Below are 18,595 nucleotides of genomic sequence, written 5' to 3'. Positions count from 1 at the left end.
CAGAGTTAGGCATAGGTATTGTAATTATGATGTGAAGCTTGACAATGACTCAATAATTTCAGTTTTATTTATAAATCTATATTTAAAAAATCTTACAGCTATAATGAAAATGCATTTAATAAGATAACAGTAATTGCTGTTGACTTTATCTTTGTCACATTCCAGAAGTTCCTTTAAAAACAATTGCAACTGTCAAAAGAAACAATATTGTTTTAATAATACAACTAAGCTTTCATTTTTAGGAAACACGGATGAGCATTCAGAAGAGACGATTTATAAAGTCAGTATATATATTTGTTTTCCCATCCAAACTCATTGTAGAACATGCTTCCATCGCCTGCATCAAATTACCCTTGCCCACTTCTGTTTTTTGCCCGAGTTGTGGTGGAAAATTTCATGTAAGTCTGACTCACGTTGGTCTGCTATTGTTCAAATTTAAACTCCCTGCATCTTCCCATATTCTACCCTAGAGAAATTTATTTTGATATGGCCAAGGGGAAGCCCAGAAGTACAGGGATGACTACATCCCAAAGGAGAAATCCTCAAACAATGAAAAATAGAGGCTGTTGGTTAAAGACTCCTGTTTCTCTTATTTTTTAGATGGACCATTCTGAGAGGTATTCTCACACTGCAAATGTCCAGGTGGAATCTGGAGTCAAAGCCTAGAGCAATGACCCCAATAATTCAGCCTTATATTAGCTTTTTCCCCTTCCCTTTACATGTTATGTTTCCTCACTCCTGCACCCAAGTCATTGTTTCAGGATCTATTTTAGGTGAATCCAACTAAGATACTCACTTTAGCGGTAGAAAGCAATATAGTCCTGCTCAGAGTAAATCATTAAGTGGTAATCCTAAGCAAATCAATGAGAAGTTACCTCTTTTAACATCTTCCTGAACAAATGGTTTCCATCCCTGCTTTTTAAATCACAATTTGGTTCGGTCAACAACATATATATTGGAGCACTGGAGTATAACTGAAACTATTCATAGAGAAAAAATTTGGCACTTCCCAAACAGTTAGGAGCCAAGCATTTAAATTCTTCAAACAAAATGTTAGTGATGATACCTGCATCTAAAGCATGTGTCTCTGCCTACAATCAATTAATTAGAAATCTCTTCTTCAAGACAAGCACATATGTCAGTCTTAATTTTCTTCATAACTTGACCCTAAAAACAATCATTGATGTAATTTATGGGATATTTAGTCTAGAAAAGACTTATTAATAATTTGCAATCATTTTTTAAAATTTTATACTGGAGATGAAGGGCCAGAAATTGCATGTCGCAAATATATTGTGTACACCTTAGAAATGTCTCCTGTAAGCCATGAGCTGACATGATTCATGTATGTATATTTATATTATTTCTGGATGCAAAAAATGGAAACTGTGCTAACAAAGCTGAGAATTTACAGCTTTACACCTGAGCAAAACCCCTGCTTTTCCCTAGACTGGTAATGAACATCTAAGACTAAAGATGCTGGAATCACTACTAATACTGCCAAGAAATTATCCATAGGCATTACAAAGGAATTTTTATATTGTTCCTACTAATTCTTATTTTATCTCTCTCACCCTATGTTTCTAATAAAATCTGTAAGGATGGGGCCAAGCACCTAATAAAAATTGATAATATTATGCTATATTAGAAATAAATCTTGCTTCTAGATATTCTTGGACAAGAATATGTACACAATTTTTCTTCTTAAATATTCCCTAGGATGACTCTTCTTTATTCATGAAATAAAGTAAAATTATTTGTTAAATGTGAAAATTAAATCCACTATAATTGATCCTCTGCATATCTAGATAGATCTAAAATTTTTCAATACTCAGAGTGAACAAAACTTAGGTTCCAAATGTAACCTCTTTGTTTTCATTCTCCATAAATGAGATGATCATAAAACCAGGTAGGAGTTCTGGCAGGAAGAGGTCATCCATGTACTTGAGAGTCTTTGTGCTGCTCTCTTAGATTCTTATATAGATTTCTCTATAGGTGTTTTCCTGAAAAACTTTCCCCATAAAAATCTTGAGTTCCATGAGGCAACTGCATGTATCTTATTTACCACTGAATTCCAAAAAGCCTAGAACAATGCTCAATCCTGGTATATGCAGGAGAAATATGAGTTAAATAAATTTATGTCAATATAGTAATGGGGCCTCCGCTTATACTCACAGGGTTTGTCAACCTTGGCACTATTGACATTTTATGCCAGATGATATAGATAGATTTGGAGGAGAATGTCCTGTGCATTTTAAGATGTTTAGCAGTATCCTTGTTCTCTGCCTAATTGTTAAAATTCCCAGGAGACAAAATCAATCAAGAATTATTAATGTATGCATAGATTTGAATCAACATTTCTATTTATCTACCATGTATACAGTCCATTTATCCAGCCACGAGTTTACAGCTGCTAATATTTGCCAGTGATTATGTTTTATTTCAGACTTCATAATAAATTTATCTTTATTGAATAATCTTTGTCCATACTACTTGGAGACTTCTTTGGAGATTTTTGAAGAATGCAAGTAGTATAGCATTCTTTTATGACATTCCAGTACATCATTTAGTATATTTCAGAAAGAACTCATGAGACTTTGCTGCACAAAACAGAAGTAGAATTATTCCCTTCTTGAACCCTAGTGCATTCTTGGTGGAAATGCAAATTAGTACAGCTATTATAGAAAACATTATGACGGTTCCACTGAAAACTAAAAATAGAACTGCTATATGCTCTAGCAATCCTCCTGCTGGGTTATATATCCAAATGAATGGAAATCAGTACATAGATGATACATCTACACACTCATGTTCATTGTGGCATTATTCACAATAGCTAAGATGTGGAAGCAATTTAGGTGTCCATAATGGGAGGAATGGATAAGGACAACGTGGCATTTATACACAAAGGAATACTATTCAGCCTTAAAAAGGAAAAAAAAAAATCAGTCATTTGCAATAACATGGATGAACCTGAAGGATATAATACTTATAATGAAATTACACAGATGCAGAAAGACAAATACTGCATAATCTCACTTATGTATGGAATCTAAGGAAATCAAGCTCATAGCAATAAAGGATAGAATGGTTACCAGTGGCTGGGATCAGGTGGATAAGTGAAGGGAAGATGTTGATAAAAGGGTAAATATCAGTTACACAGGAGTAAGCTTTGGTGATCTATTGCACAGAACAGTGATTATAATATGTAATAATGCATTATATATTTCAAAATTTCTAAAAGTAAATTTTAAATACAACGATTTTTGCTAACTTTTATTTTATATTCAGGGATACAGATGCAGACTTATGACATGGGTAAATTGCATAGCCTGGGGGGTTCTGTGTACAGATTATTTCTCACCCAGGTGAGAAATAGTACCCAATAGGTAGTTTTTCAGTCCTCATCCTCCTCCTATCCTCAACTCTCAAGTATTCCCCAGTGTGTATTGTTCCCTTTGTTGTGTCCATATATACTCAATGTTTAGCTTCAACTAAGCAAGCACATGTGGTATTTGGTTTTCTGTTCCTGCGTTAATTCATTTAGGATAGTAGCCTATAGCTCTATCCATGTTTCTGTAAAGAACATGATTTAATTTTTATGACTACATAGTATTCCATAGTTTATATGTACCACATATTTTTTAAATAAACTCCACCATTCATGGGCAAATAGGTTGATTCCATGCCTTTGTTACTGTAAATAGTGCTGAGATGAACATATATGCACATGTGTTTTTATGTTAGAATAATATATATTTATGTTGGGTATATATGGCTGGGTCAAATAATAGTTCTCTTTTAAGTTCTTTGAGAAATCTCTAAACTGGTTTCCAGAGTGGCTGAACTAATTCACATTCCAACCAGCAGTGTATAAGCATTCCTATTTCTCCACAACTTCACCAGCATAGGTTATTTTCTGACTTCTTTTCTTTTTTCTTTTTCTATTTTTTTTTTTTTTTTTTTTTTTTGAGACCGAGTCTTGCTCTGTCTCCAGGCTGGAGTGCAGTGGCACGATCTCAGCTCACTGCTACATCCGCCTCCTGGGTTCAACCAATTCGCCTGCCTCAGCCTCCCAAGGAGCTGGGACTACAGGTCCACCCCACCACGTCCAGCTAATTTTTGTACTTTTAGTAGAAACGAGGTTTCACCATGTTGGCCAGGATAGTCTCAATCTCTTGATTCGTGATCCACCCGCCTCAACCTCGCAAAGTGCTGGGATTACAGGCATGAGCCACCGTGCCCAGCCTTGACTGCTTAATAATAGTTATTCTGATAGGTATGAGATGGTTTTCATTTGCAATTCTCGAATTATTAGTGATGCCAAGCCTTTTTGTATATGCTTATTGGCTGCATGTATGTCTTCCTTTGAGAAGTGTCAGTTCCTGTGCTTTGCTCATGTTTTAGTGGGGTTGTTAGTTTTTTGCTTGTTAATTTGTTTAAGTTCTGGATAGATTCTGGATATTAGACTTTTGTCAGATACATAGTTTGCAAATATTTTAGATTGTCTCTTTACTGGGTTGATAGTTTCTTTTGTTATGCAGAAGTCCTTTAATTGGGTTTCCCTTGTTAATTTTGTTTTCTTTGAGTTGCTTTTGGAGACTTCATCATGAAATCTTTTTCAGGAACTATGTTCAGAATGGTATTTCCTACATTTTCATCTGGAATTTTATAGCCTTTGTACTATATTTGAAGCCAGGTAGTGTGATGTCTCCAGCTTTGCAATTTTTTCTTAGGATTGCTTTCGCTATTTGGGCCCTTTTGATTCCATATGAATTTTAGAATACTTTTTTCTAATTCTGTGAAAAATGTTCGTAGTTTGATAGGAATAGCATTAAATCTGTAAAGTGCTTTGGGCAGTATGACCACTTTAAAAATACTGATTTTTCTTATCCATGAGCATGGAAAGGTTTTCCATTTGTTTGTGTCATCTATTATTTATTTCAGCAGTGTTTTGTAATTTTTGTTAGAGAGCTCCTTCACTTCCTTGATTAGCTACATTCCTTGGTATTTTGTTGTTTTTGTAGCTATTGTGAATGGATTGCATTTGTGATTTGGTTCTGTTTGGATATTATTGTTATATAGAAATGATAGTTACTTTTGTATATTGATTTTGTATCCTGAAACTTTGCTGAAATTTTTTTTACCAGGTATAGGAGGCTTTGGCAGAGACTACGGGTTTTTCTAGGGATAGAATAATATTGCCTGTGAAGAGACATAGTTTGACTTGCTCTCTTTCCATTTGGATGCCTTTTATTTCTTTCTCTTGCCTGATTGATCTGGCTAGGACTTCCTGTAGTACGCTGAATAGATGTGGTAATAGTGGATGTTCTTGTCTTATTCTGGATCTCAAGGAAAATGCTTCCAGCTTTTTCCCATTCAACATGATGTTGGCTGTGGGTTGCTCATAGCTATTATTATTTTAGTATAAAATAGCTATTATTATTTTAAATATATTCCTTTGATATCCAGGTCGTTGAGACTTTTTAACATGAAGGGATGCTTACTTTTATTGAAAGCCTTTTCTGCATCTATTGAGATGATCATGTGATTTTTGGTTTTAGTTCTGTTTATTTGCTGAATCACACTGTTTGATTTGCACATATTTAACCAAGCTTGCATACCAGGCATAAAGCCTACTTGACCATGGTGGATTAGCTTTTTAAAGTGCTGCCAGATTTGGCTTGCTAGTATTTTGGGGGGATTCTTGCATCTGTGTTCATCAGGTATATTGGCCTGAAGTTTTCTTTTTTCATTGTGTCTCTGCCAGGTTTTGATATCAGAATAATGCTGGCCTCATATAAGTTAGGGAGGAGTCTCTCCTCCTCATTTTTTTGGAATAGTTTCAGTAGTACTGGTACCAGTTCTTTTTAATAAGTCCGGTAGAATTTGCCTGTGAATCTGTATGGTCCAAAGCATTTTCTGGTTTGTAGGCTTTTTATTACTGATTCAATTTAAGAATTCATTATTGGTCTGTTCAGGAATTCAATTTCTTACTTGTTCAATCTTAGCAGAATTGTATGTTTCCACGAATTTAACCAATTTTTTTCTGGGTTTTCTAGTTTGCGTGCCTACAGGTGTTCATAATACTCTGAGGCTTTTTTTGGCATTTCTGTGGGGTCGATTGTAATATCACCTTTGTCATTTGGATCTTTTCTCTTTTCTTCTATATAAGTCCAACTAATGGCCTGTGAACCTTATTTATCCTTTCAAAAACAAACTTTTGATTTCAATGATATTTTGTTTGTTTCCTTGTTTCTCCATTTCTTTCAGTTTAGCTCTGATTTTGGATATTTCTTATTTTCTACTGGCTTTGGGGTTGGTTTGCTCTTGTGTTTTGGTTTCCTCTAGATGTGCTGTTAGGTTGTTAATTTGAGATCTTGCTAACTTATTGATATGGGTGTTTAGCACTATAAACTTTCCCCTTAATACTGTTAAGCTGTGTCCCAGAGATTCTGGTATGTTATTTCTTTGTTTTAATTAGTTTCAAAAAATTTATTGACTTCTTTCTTAATTTTATTGCTTACCCAAAAGCCATGCTCCACTGCAGCTGTTCTAATGCCAAATCCTCTAGGTTCCACACAGGCTGGAGTCCTGTCCCTGCCAACTCTCTAAGCATCTCTTCCTACCTACTTAAATGTCTGTGGAAGTTGTGGGGTCTCCTGCAGCCAGGAATCCAGAGTTCCGTGGAAAGAGTGAGCCATTCCTCACCTGTTTAACCTAACACCTTCCCCAGCAGACACTCAGGGCCAGAAATGAGTCTCGGTGCTTGACAATTCTGTGCACGTTTGCCAGCTTCCTGCCCCTTCAGCCTAGAGTCTGTGTCCTCCCTCCATCCACTCTCAATGCCTTTCTTCTGAAGATCTGCTTGCAGTGTTCCAGTCTTCTTAATTGTCTGGTCTCTTGGTGGGAGAAGCTCTTCCTGGATGCTTCTAGTAAGCCATCTTAATTTTAAATGTTATAACCACACACACAAAAAATGGTAAGTATGTGAGGTGATGAATTTTCTCATTAGGTTGATTTAATTATTCCACATTAACATGTATTAAAATATCACATTGTGTCCCAGATATATATATACTATATAATTACAAATAATACAAATTTATAATATATAATTATAAATAATAATTTTCCCTTCTCAAAAACAACAAAAATAACAACAAATATAAAATAATAATATAAGTAAAAGGAAAATTATGTGAGAATTAGTGTATTCAATAATCAGATTATATTGCTATCAATTCTTAAGATGTTCAGTCTGTATTGGAATCTGCCTCAGTCAGTCTACAAATGAGAAATCTTTATTTTAGTCAATAAAAATAAAAATATTCCCCTAAATATATAATTTTTAAATGGAATGGTTTCCATTTTGCCTAATTTCGGTTGAGAACAGCATGTAGTGGAGAAAAATACTGATTAATAATTTGAATTATAATTATTGGTCTTTCACTAGTTTTGAATTTAGACTATCATTTAAGCATCCTTAGGCCTCAACTCTACTGTAAGCAACATGCGATGATTAAATAATTTACAAGGCACCTTTCATTTGGAACGCATAATTTATGTGAGCTGCAGAGTTCCACTTCTGGCGTGGAGCACGAGGAGCTCTGTGATCTCCTTTTCAGTGAAACCAACATACCTGCTGAAAAGTGTTTTTAAAAAATTGAAGTTTTAAGATGTAATAGGATGAATAAATTCTGAAGATCTAGTATACATCATAGTGATTTTAGTTAATAATAATGTATCACATTCTTGAAATTCACTAAAATAGTACATCTTAAGTTTTTTTCAGCAACTATATATACAAAAAAAGTAATTATGAGAGGTGATGGGTATGTTAATTAACTTGATTGTGATAATTATTTCATAGTGTGTATCAAAAAATCACATTGTATGCCTTAAGTATATATAATTTTTAATTTTCAATAAAGCTGGAAAAAATACTTCTGCAAAGGAGAGCAAATTTAGTTGGATCAGGCTGTAGAGCAATTTATATCCAGGCCATTGTCAAGTACAATAGAGTAATCAACTAGTAATTTATAGAGCCCAACTGGAGTGTGATTGGGAAATAATACCACTAAAAGAGTCCCACTGATGCTAGTCTCATCCCTGGGTGTGCATGCCAAAGGCTATGCTGGCTAAAGAATGACTTCAGGGGTTTCTGATGGATGCTGTGGGCAGTAGTGGTGGATAGACTTCATTAAAAAAAATGAAGACATGCACAACCACAGCAAACTCTAATTAGAAAAGTCAATGTTTAGAATTGCTGTGTTTTCTAAAATATCCACTTTTAATGGCAAGTAATGAGACACACAATGAGACAGGGAATTGTGACACATACATAAGAAAAATAGCCGACAACAAAAACTGCTTGAATGAGGGTGCAGATATCTGATTTAATAGGCAGAATTTTCAAAGGCACCACTACAAACACACTTAAAGAACTAAAGAAAACCTTTCTTAAAGAGTTAAAGGAAGGCATGGTGACAATGTTGCATTAAATAGGAACATAAATAAATATATAGAAATTATAAAAAGGAAGCAAATGAAAGAAGTTGAACGGTGTTGTAGCTAAAATAAAAAATTCACTAGAGGAGCTAAAAAATAGTTGTGAACTAACAAAAGAATCAACAATATGAAGATCGACTGACGTCAATTATGCACATGTGAAGAAAAGAAAGAATGAAGAAAACTGAACACAGTCTGAAAAAAATGTGGGACACTATTATATGCACCAAGATATGCATAGATAGTTAACAATGATGCATTAATATTGGTTAGTCAATTTTAATTACATTATGACAAATGTCATATGTCAATAATAATGCTAATGTCATATGTCAATAATAGGGAAAGTTGTAGGGAGGAGAAGATTAAGAGAACGTAGTATTTTCTGATCAATTACTCTATAAGCCTAAAACTGCTCTAAAAATATTCTTAAATTCTATAAATTTTTAAAAAGTTATTATATTCAAATGGACTAAAGTATCTTTAAATAAAAATGTGTGACTTACTGCAATCCTGAGGTAAATTTGATTCAATGCCAATTTAAACACACACACAGACATTCTCACCTCAAGAGATAAAAGAGCAGTTACTTAAAATGTTATTTTTTGCAAAGCAAATAAATTTAAATCATTTAAAAATGGTACACATAATGTCTAGGCCAGCTATATTAGGAATTATTACTTTGCACTTACATTTTTAGTTTTTTTAAGCTCTTGTGTCAAGATTTTATTTGCATGCAGACTATATATTCTAATGCAAAGATCTCCAGCTACATTTTTAGAACTATGGCACAAAACAGAACTGATTGTTTTCTGCTAATATAGTTTAACATATATAATCAAGCCCACATATATTTTCCACTGTAGAGACATCTGATTCAGATTCAAATATAGACTTAAATATGTTCCTTGTAATTCTATTTAAATTACTGAAAAGTAACAGGAATAGGTTATAACTTTCCAATAATTTGTTTCTTTGCAAGTATAGATAGCAGGTAATTGCATGCCCACTGAACTGTGTGAAAAGCAGGAAAATAAAGAATCTATTAAAAGACACTGGAAACTTTTCATGGAAGGAAACACAACTAAATAATAGTGTTAAATAAAAAGAATTCTAATATTCTTTCATTTGAATCCATGCTTCTTTTTTAAATAAGAAAATAGCAGAATTAGTTCCTTAACAGTTGAAAATCAGAAAACATACAGTTAAGCAGTTTTATATGTAACACTTTAAGGTGAAAGTTTATAATATTAGAAATAATATTATAGGCTAATATTAGAGAAAAACTTTTTAAAACATTAAAAGCTATTGAAAAATGAAAAATCATTGGCATCAAAAGTTTGCTATATATCGCCGGATGCAGTGGTTCACACTTGTAATCCCAGCGCTTTGGGAGGCTGAGGTGGGTGGATTACAATGTCAGGAGTTTGAGACCTGTTGCGGGAAGTCAGGGACCCCGAATGGAGGGACCTGCTGAAGCTGTGACAGAAGAACATAAATTGTGAAGATTTCATGGACATTTATTCGTTCCCCAAATTCATACTTTTATAATTTCTTACGCCTGTCTTTACTACAATCTCTGAACATACATTGTGAAAATGTCATGGACATTTATCACTTCCCCAATCAATACTCTTGTGATTTCCTATGCCTGTCTTTACTTTAATCTCTTAATCTCATCATCTTCGTAAGCTGAGGATGTATGTCACCTCAGGCCCCTGTGATGATCGTGTTAACCGCACAAATTGTTCATAAAGCATGTGTATTTAAACAATATGAAATCTGGGCACCTTGAAAAAAGAACAGGGTAGCAGCGATGTTCAGGGACCAAGGGAGATAACAATTAGGTCTGACTGCCTGGGAGCTGGGTGGAACAGAGTCATATTTCTCTTCTTACAAAACCGAATAGGAGAAGTATCGCTGAATTCTTTTTCTCGGCAAGGAACAGCCCAGAGAAACAGAATGCATTCCTAGGGGGAGGTCTCTAAAATGGCCGCTCTAGGAATGTCTATCTTATACGGTTGTAGATAAGAGATGAAATAAACCCTGGTCTCCCATAGCGCCCCCAGGCCTATTAGGATGAGGAAATTCCTGCCTAGTAAATTCTAGTCAGACCGGTTGTCTGCTCTCAAACCCTGTCTCCTGATAAGATGTTATCAATGACAATGCATGCCCAGTGGGACATGAAACTTCATTAGCAATTTTAATTTTTCCCTGGTCCTGTGATCTCACTCTGCCCCTATTTGCCTTGTGATATTTTATTGCCTTGTGAAGCATGTGATCTCTGTGACCCACACCCTATTCATACACTCCTTCCCTTTTGAAATCCATAATAAAAACTTGCTGGTTTTGCGGCTCAGTGGGCATCATGGAACCTGCCGACATGTGATGTCTCCCCCAGACACCCAGCTTTAAAATTTCTCTCTTTTTGTACTCTTTCCCTTTATTTCTCAGACTAGCCAACACTTAGAGAAAATAGAAAAGAACCTACATTGAAATATTGGGGGCTGGTTCCCCGATAGAGACCAGTTCGGCCAATGGGGTAAACCCCATCTCTACTAAAAAAAAAAATACAAAAAATTAGCCAGATGTGGTGGCACTTGCCTGTAGTCCCAGCTACTCAGGAGGCTGAAGCAGAAGAATTGCTTGAACCCAGGAGGCAGAGGTTGCAGTGAGCCAAGATCGTGTCACTACACTCCAGCCTGAGCAAGAGAGTTGAGACTGTCTCAAAAAGAAAAAAAAGTTTGCTATATATTATGAATGCAATGTTTATAACTAAGAGGATTTGCAATATAATTAGTATTTAAAGAAACTAGAATTTTAAATCTATATCCACTATCTATTTTTTTCTTTTTGATATAATGGAATTTCTTATTTCTTTCACTCTTTGCTTTCTTCGCCCACTTACTCTCCTTATATACTTTCAGTGGCCCACACTTTTTCCTCTTTGCTCAGTGATTTTGGAAACACATGTAAAGTTACATATACATTTAGTGAATTTTGCCTGTATTTAGTATCTCTGTGTAATCTATGGAGAAGTTAAAAAGAATGAGAGAGAGATTCATTTTGTTAAAACTCAATGATCTCATTATGATCCAAAAAATCCTTATTTTTATACAACATTCTATGATAGGTGTCGAAAATTCATTTTACTCTCAACAGCTTTACCACTAAGCACTTTGAAGTATTGTTTCTACAATAACAGTATTCTTTAAAATACTGGGTCCACATAAGGAAGTTATGATAGTAAGAATTCTGCAAAAGAAGTTTTATGTGTTTATAAAAAGACAGCTTAAATAGGAAAATATTTCCAAAACTACAGTGCCTGGTGTCAGTATCCTATTTCAGTTTGTTTCACGCTAGCTTGCCACCCTTTACCATTACTCATAAAATAAATGCATACTTCATTTTATCATCTTTTGCTTCATTGTGCTTTGCAGATATTTTATTTTCTTACAGTCTAATGTTTCTGACAATCCTATGTCAATCAAGTCTATAAGTGCCATTTTTCCAAAAGCATGTGCTCACTACATGTCTGTGTTGCATTTTCATAATTCTTGCAATATTTCAAACTTTATTATTATTATTACTATTATATCTATTATGACGTGCTTTGATCAAAGATCCTTAATGTTACTATTGTGTTTTAGAGCACCAAGAACCACACTCATATAAGATGGCAAACATAATCAGTAAATTTTGTTTGTGCTCTGACTGTTCTATGAATCAGCCATTTGTAGAACCCTATCTCTCTCTCTCTTCTCTCTCTCTCTCTGTCTCCCTATTCTTTGAGACACAACAGCATTAAAATTAGGTCAATCAATCACCTTACAATGGCCTCTAAGTGTTCAAGTGAAAGTAAGAGTCACACATGTCTCACTTTTAAGCAAAACTATAAATAATCAAGCTTAGTGAGGAAGGCGTAACAAAAGCCAAGACTGACTGAAACCTAGGTTTCTTGTGCCAAACACTTAGTCAAGTTACGAATGCAAAGAAAAAGTTCTTTAAGGAGATTAAAGGGCTACTCCAGCAAATACACAAATAATAAGAAAATGAAGCAACCTCATTGCTGATATGGAGAATGTTTGACTGGTGTGGATAAAAGATCAAATAAGCCACAGTGTTCCCTTAAGCCAAAGCCTAATCCAGAACAAGGTCATAACTTTCCTCAATTCTATCAATGCTGAGAGAGGTGAGAAGACTGCAAAAGAAAAGTTTGAAGCTATTAGAGGGTGGTTCATCAGGTTTATGGAAGGAAGCCATCCCTATAACATGAAAGTACATGGTGAAGCAGGACGTGTTGATGTAGAAGATCTAGCTAAGATCATTGATGAAGGTGGCAAACAACAACAGATTTTCAACCTATACAAAACAGCCTTCTATTGGAAGAAGATGCTATTTAGGGCTTTCATGATTAGAGAGAAGTCAATGACCGGCTTCTAAGCTTTGAAAGACGGGCTGACTCTCTTGCTAGGGGCCAACGCAGCTGATGGATTTAAGTTGAAGCCAATGCTCATTTGTCATTCCAAAAAATCTGAGGGCCCTTAATAATCATGCTAAATCTACTCTGTCTGTGTTCTTCAAATGAAACAACAAAGCCTGGATGACAGTACATCTGTTTACAGCATGGTTTACTGAATACGTCAAGCTCACTGTTGAGATCTACTGTTCAGAGATAAAAAATAATAATAATAATAATTTCAAAACACTATTACTTATTTGACAATACACCTGGTCATCAAAGAGCTCTGATGGAGTCGAGATGAGAGCTCTGATGAGTTGAGATGGAGTCGAGATGACCATGCCTGCTAACAGAACGTTCATTATGTAGCCCATGGATCAAGGAGTAATTTTGAATTTTGAGTCTTATTAATTTAAGAAATATATTTTGTAAGGCTACAGCTGCCATTGATAGTGATTCTTCTGAAGAATTTGGGAAAAATAAATTGAAAACCTCTGGAAAGAATTCACAGTTCTAGGTGCCATTAAAAACATTTGTGATTTATAATGGAGATCAAAAATGCAACACAAATAGGAGTTTGAAAGAGGTTGATTCCAACCCCTATGGGTGACTTTGAGGATTTGAAGACTTCGGTGGAGGAAGGAACCACAGATGTGATGTAAATAACAAGAGAATAAACTGAGAAATAGAATCTGTAGCTGTCACAGAATTGCTGCAATCCCATGATGAAATTGAACAAATGAGAAGTTGCTCCTTACAGATGAGCAAATAAAGTGATCTCTTGCAATAGAACCTGCCCTTGGTGAAGATGCTGTAAACATCATTGAAAAAACAACAAAGGATTTAGAATATTTTATGAACTTAGTTGATAAAGCAGTGGCAGGGTTTGAGAGAAGTGACTTTAATTTTGAAGGAATTTCTACTAGGTAAAATGCTATTAGGCAGCATTTCATTTTATAGAGAAATCATTTGTGAAAGAAAGAGTCAATCAGTGGAGTAAACTTCATTGTTGTTTTATTTAAATAAATTGTCACAGACGTCCCAGCCTTCAGCAACCACCACCCTGATTAGTCAGTAGCCAACAACAGGAGGCAACTCCCTCCACCAGCAAAAAATTAGGACTCCCTGAAGGCTCAGATAATTATTAGAATTTTATATCAATAAAATATTTCTAAGTTAAAGTATAAAAAATGTTTTAAACATAATGTTATTGCACACTTAATAGGCCATAATATAGCATAAACATAAATTTTATATGCACTTAGAAAGCAAAAAATTTGTGTTGCTCTGTATCATAGTGGTCTGAAATCAAACCTGCAATATCTCTGAGGTATGCTGGTGTAGACAAAAATCCTTTCTATATAGTATTCTCTGGGAAGTCAAGTTCTCTTGTTCTTATGAGTACTTGGGGACATGAACATTTAATGTTATTTTTTATTGAGTTCACAAGTATACTTGTGGTATTGCTGAACATATTAAAAATGTTATTTTGAGAAAACAATTCAGCAAGTCGTACAGAAACATATAAAATAGATTACAACGGCCGATTAGCCTTTAATGAAGTCCAGCTAAAATTGAATAGGTTGTAATAACATTTCCTGATAGCTACATTTTGAAGGGTTAGGAAAAAAGAGCAGCAATAAAAACAAAGCGAAACTACAGATTCAGAACTACAGTAACTGCCTTAGAAGTATTTCCCCTAGGAACAATAATTCTGGCTACTAGGCTAATTTCAACATCTCTTTTTCTCCTCTTTTCAAAAATAGTGTGATTAGGACCTTGCACTCTGTTTTTAAATATAATGTTGAATACCTCATTTCAAATTTTTCAATCTCAATATTTTCATGGCCGAAATTACCTCTTCACAGTGCAGCAAGAGAGAGAATGAGTGCCCATTGAAGGAGGAAGCCCCTTGTAAAACCATCAGATTTGTGAAAACTCACTCACTATTATGAGAACAGCATTCGGGAAACCAGCCCCATTATTCAATTATCTCCACCTGGTCCCGCCCTTGACATGTGGGAATTATTACAACTCAAGGTGACATTTGGGTGGGGACACAGAGCCAAACCACATCAAATAATGACAACCAAAATGCCAACAATACAAACTTAATTCTGTAAATGATGAAATCGGAATAATAGGTCATAAAGGGTTTAGCAACAGTAAAAAAAAAAAATGGCCAGGCACAGTGGATCATGCCTGTAATCCCAGCACTTTAGGAGGCTGAGGGAGGAGTATCACTTGAGTCCGGAAGTTTGAGACCAACCTGAGTAGCATAGAGAGACCCCATCTCTACACAAAATTTTTTTAAAAAACTAGCTGTGTGTGGTGATGTGTGCCTCTAATCCCAGCTAGTCGGGAGGCTGAAGTGAGAGGATCACTTCAGCCCAGGGGGTCAAGACAAGCTTGGACAACAAAGTTAAACCTTGTCCCCTACGCCAATAAAAAATTAGCTGGGCATGGGGACACAAGCCTTTGATCCCAACTACTCAGGAAGCTGCGGTGGGAGTCTCACTTGAGCCAGGTAGTATGAGACTGTAGTGAGCTATGATCATGCTATTGCACACTGCAGCCTGGAGCCTGGGCAACAAAGTGAGAGACTGTTTCCAAAAAAAAAAAGAAAAGAAAAGAAAAAAAGAAAGAAAAGATCAAAAAGAATAAGTATAAGCATTAGATTTATCTGAGGTTTTAGTTTCAATAAGAGCTGGGAACATTTACTTAACCTCCCAGTCCTGAGTTTCTCAAATTAAAATGTGCTAATGATGCCTACATTACTGTATTGTTGTAAGGATTTATTTATTGAAAAAAAATTATTAAGAATCTGTTACATATCTAGTATAGTTCTAGCTAATGGGCATATATTAAAAAAAATATAGCCCTTAACGAGTTTACAGTCTAGGGCATCAAGAAAGACAAATGTGTACAAATCCGTGGACAAACATGCAATAGCGACTGTGATAGATATGCAGAATTCAACAGATAAAGAAGGGTTGATTACTTCAAAATGGGTTTCTGGAAAAGACATATCTTCCACCGGACAAAGGTGAAAGGGGTTGCAAGGATTTAACCTGCTGAATTGCAGGTTTACTTAATGAATGACAGTTAGTGTTATTATTGCACAACTTCAGTTCAAAGTTTTGCAAAGTGATGAGGTTGTGATCATGTCCCGAATTGTATCATCGGGAGTAAGGCTACAGCATGGGGTTTGTTGGAATGTAGAACAAAGAAGACTTGAAGCCAAGATTTATGTGATGACTGTCTAGGAAGAAAGAGGATTGCAGAAGTTTGCAACCTATTACAAAGCAAAAGTAATGGAAAAGAAGTACCAAAGTTATGACTCAGCAACTAAGAACACACACACACACACACACACACACACACACCCACCCACACACCCCTTGAAATGGTATTAAGTGTAAAAGAACTGTATGTGTTGAAGGCCAGCAAACATGTAGGTGTACAAAATTACTTCCAACATAAAGCTCCCGTGAATGAGTGTGCAACAATCAGCGCTCTGAGGAAGAAAAATTCGAGATCTTTTTTCAATAAATGGGAAGTATGATTGACTTACAATGGAATGTTAGTGGTTTTGAATGCTGAATTGCTTCCTCTGGGATCCCTGGCTTTTGGGTCATGGGAGATATGTTGCTACGAGTACAGAGAGTATGCAAGGACTTTATTCATTTATCCTTTTTATATGTGAGGCCAACACATTTAGATCGTTTCACCTGTAAAGAGAAGTAAACAGATTTGTTTTTTAAATAACCTAGCAAAAGCCTTTTGATGTAAATAAGTAATTATCTTTCTAAAGCCTGTAAGCAAAGTAAGAAAGGTCAAGTGAGAAAAACCTGTTGTAATTTAGATTCCCACCTTGGTTTTCAAAAGCAAAATGTGTAATTGGTGAACAGTGTAGGAAAGGACAAAAAGATCAAGCCAATTACTCACTTGTCCAAAGTCCAGACTTTATAGATAACTGTTTAAATTTTTCATGCTCAAAAAAATTTATTTTTGCCACTTTGAATCAGCAATCATGTAAAGATTATATTGAAATAATATTTTACTCTCATACTAAAAAAGTAAAACAAATTCACTTTTTAGTAGTCTAAATTAAAGTCACATATATTATCTAGCCAATCTAAATAATTTAAACAGGTTCTAATAAAAATATGGTTAAATAATTATAGATTAAATAATATACATATATGTATATATGTATCTATATGTAATTTTGTTTTTCAAAATAAGACTGTGCTCACAGGTATTGTGCTTTGAGATAAAATCAGCTCAATCACTTTGTATCATTGAATTGATGGTTTGCTCAGGTGAAACCAAAACATTTCAGCAAGAATTTTTAAGGAGATTTTTCCTCAATTATTTAAATGTTGTTTTTCTTGTCATGTGCTGATGGCATTTTTGTTATTTTATAGAGATACAGGTAGGTTGCATAGTGACTATTACCCTTCAGTTAATTTGTTCACCATTTTGTTCATTTGTTTGCTTCTGTGTTGTTTCTGTGATGACTTATATACAAAATTTTTAAAAGGTGTTTTAGAATTCAACCTCTGTCTGCAGTTAGCATGTTTTGAAAATTATTAGAGGGTTTTAATGAGCCTTCAGACACATCCAACATATCCCCCACCCCCACCCCCCAAACAAAACTTAGCTACAAATAGAGCACGTTTTCCTTTATGTGATAAGTCCATGCAGATCTCAGCTATATAACTCTTCTGTTGGGTTACTTTGGGGGAAAAAAAGCTGCTTTGTTATTTAAATTTATGGTGTCATTATTATTATTATTTTAAAATGTCTACTTTTCTCTGACTGTTAGAGCTAAATGAGAAAAAAAGAATCAATCTGTGAAATCTTTACTGAGTTAGGGAACAGATAAGTGCTTCAAATATATATGTGATGCTGCTTTGATGAAAGAATTTTTCCCTTAGTCCTAGTTGTAATAGAAAATAGTGACTTTTTTTGTAGTAGGAATCTCTTCTTTTTGTAATCGTTTTTGAAGAATTTGGCCTCTATCATTAATTTCTGGCTCTGAAATTATTTTCAGGCACTCAAATAAAATAGATATCCAGCATCAACATATAGAATGCAGCATTTTAAAATGGAAGTATTTGGATATGCCATGTGAAAGTTGAGAATCCTGCTTAAAGGAAGAGTAAAAATAAAAATGAACAAAGCAGAAAGTCCATCAAATTCACTTTGTTTTGAATCATTTATATTTGAAATTACAGCTCCATTTTTTACACTCAATATGTGTTTTATAATCATCAATTTAGGGTTGATGAAGATGGTCTGCCATCCTAAATCTCTATTTCTCTACCATAAAAAGCCTTTTCAATAATAGAATGCTTTTCAATAATAAAATACAGGCCTTATTTTATGTGAGTATAATCTAATCATTTGCTTTAAGTTAATACTCTTTATTGTAAATGAGCATTTGTGATCAGAACTGTAAAAACACAACAAGAGATATGGTTTCAATTGCTGCCTTCTTATTTTTATGCCAACTTCATCCCCACATTAATTTGGACAGATAGATGTCTCTTGTTTCTTAAGAAATACAAGGCATCAGACTTAACATGTTTTAAGAGAACTGTGCTTCTTGACCCA

This window comes from Macaca nemestrina, chromosome 14 (genome assembly GCF_043159975.1).
Source record: "Macaca nemestrina isolate mMacNem1 chromosome 14, mMacNem.hap1, whole genome shotgun sequence".
NCBI lineage: Eukaryota > Metazoa > Chordata > Mammalia > Primates > Cercopithecidae > Macaca > Macaca nemestrina.
Note: the sequence above shows the minus strand (reverse complement) of the source record.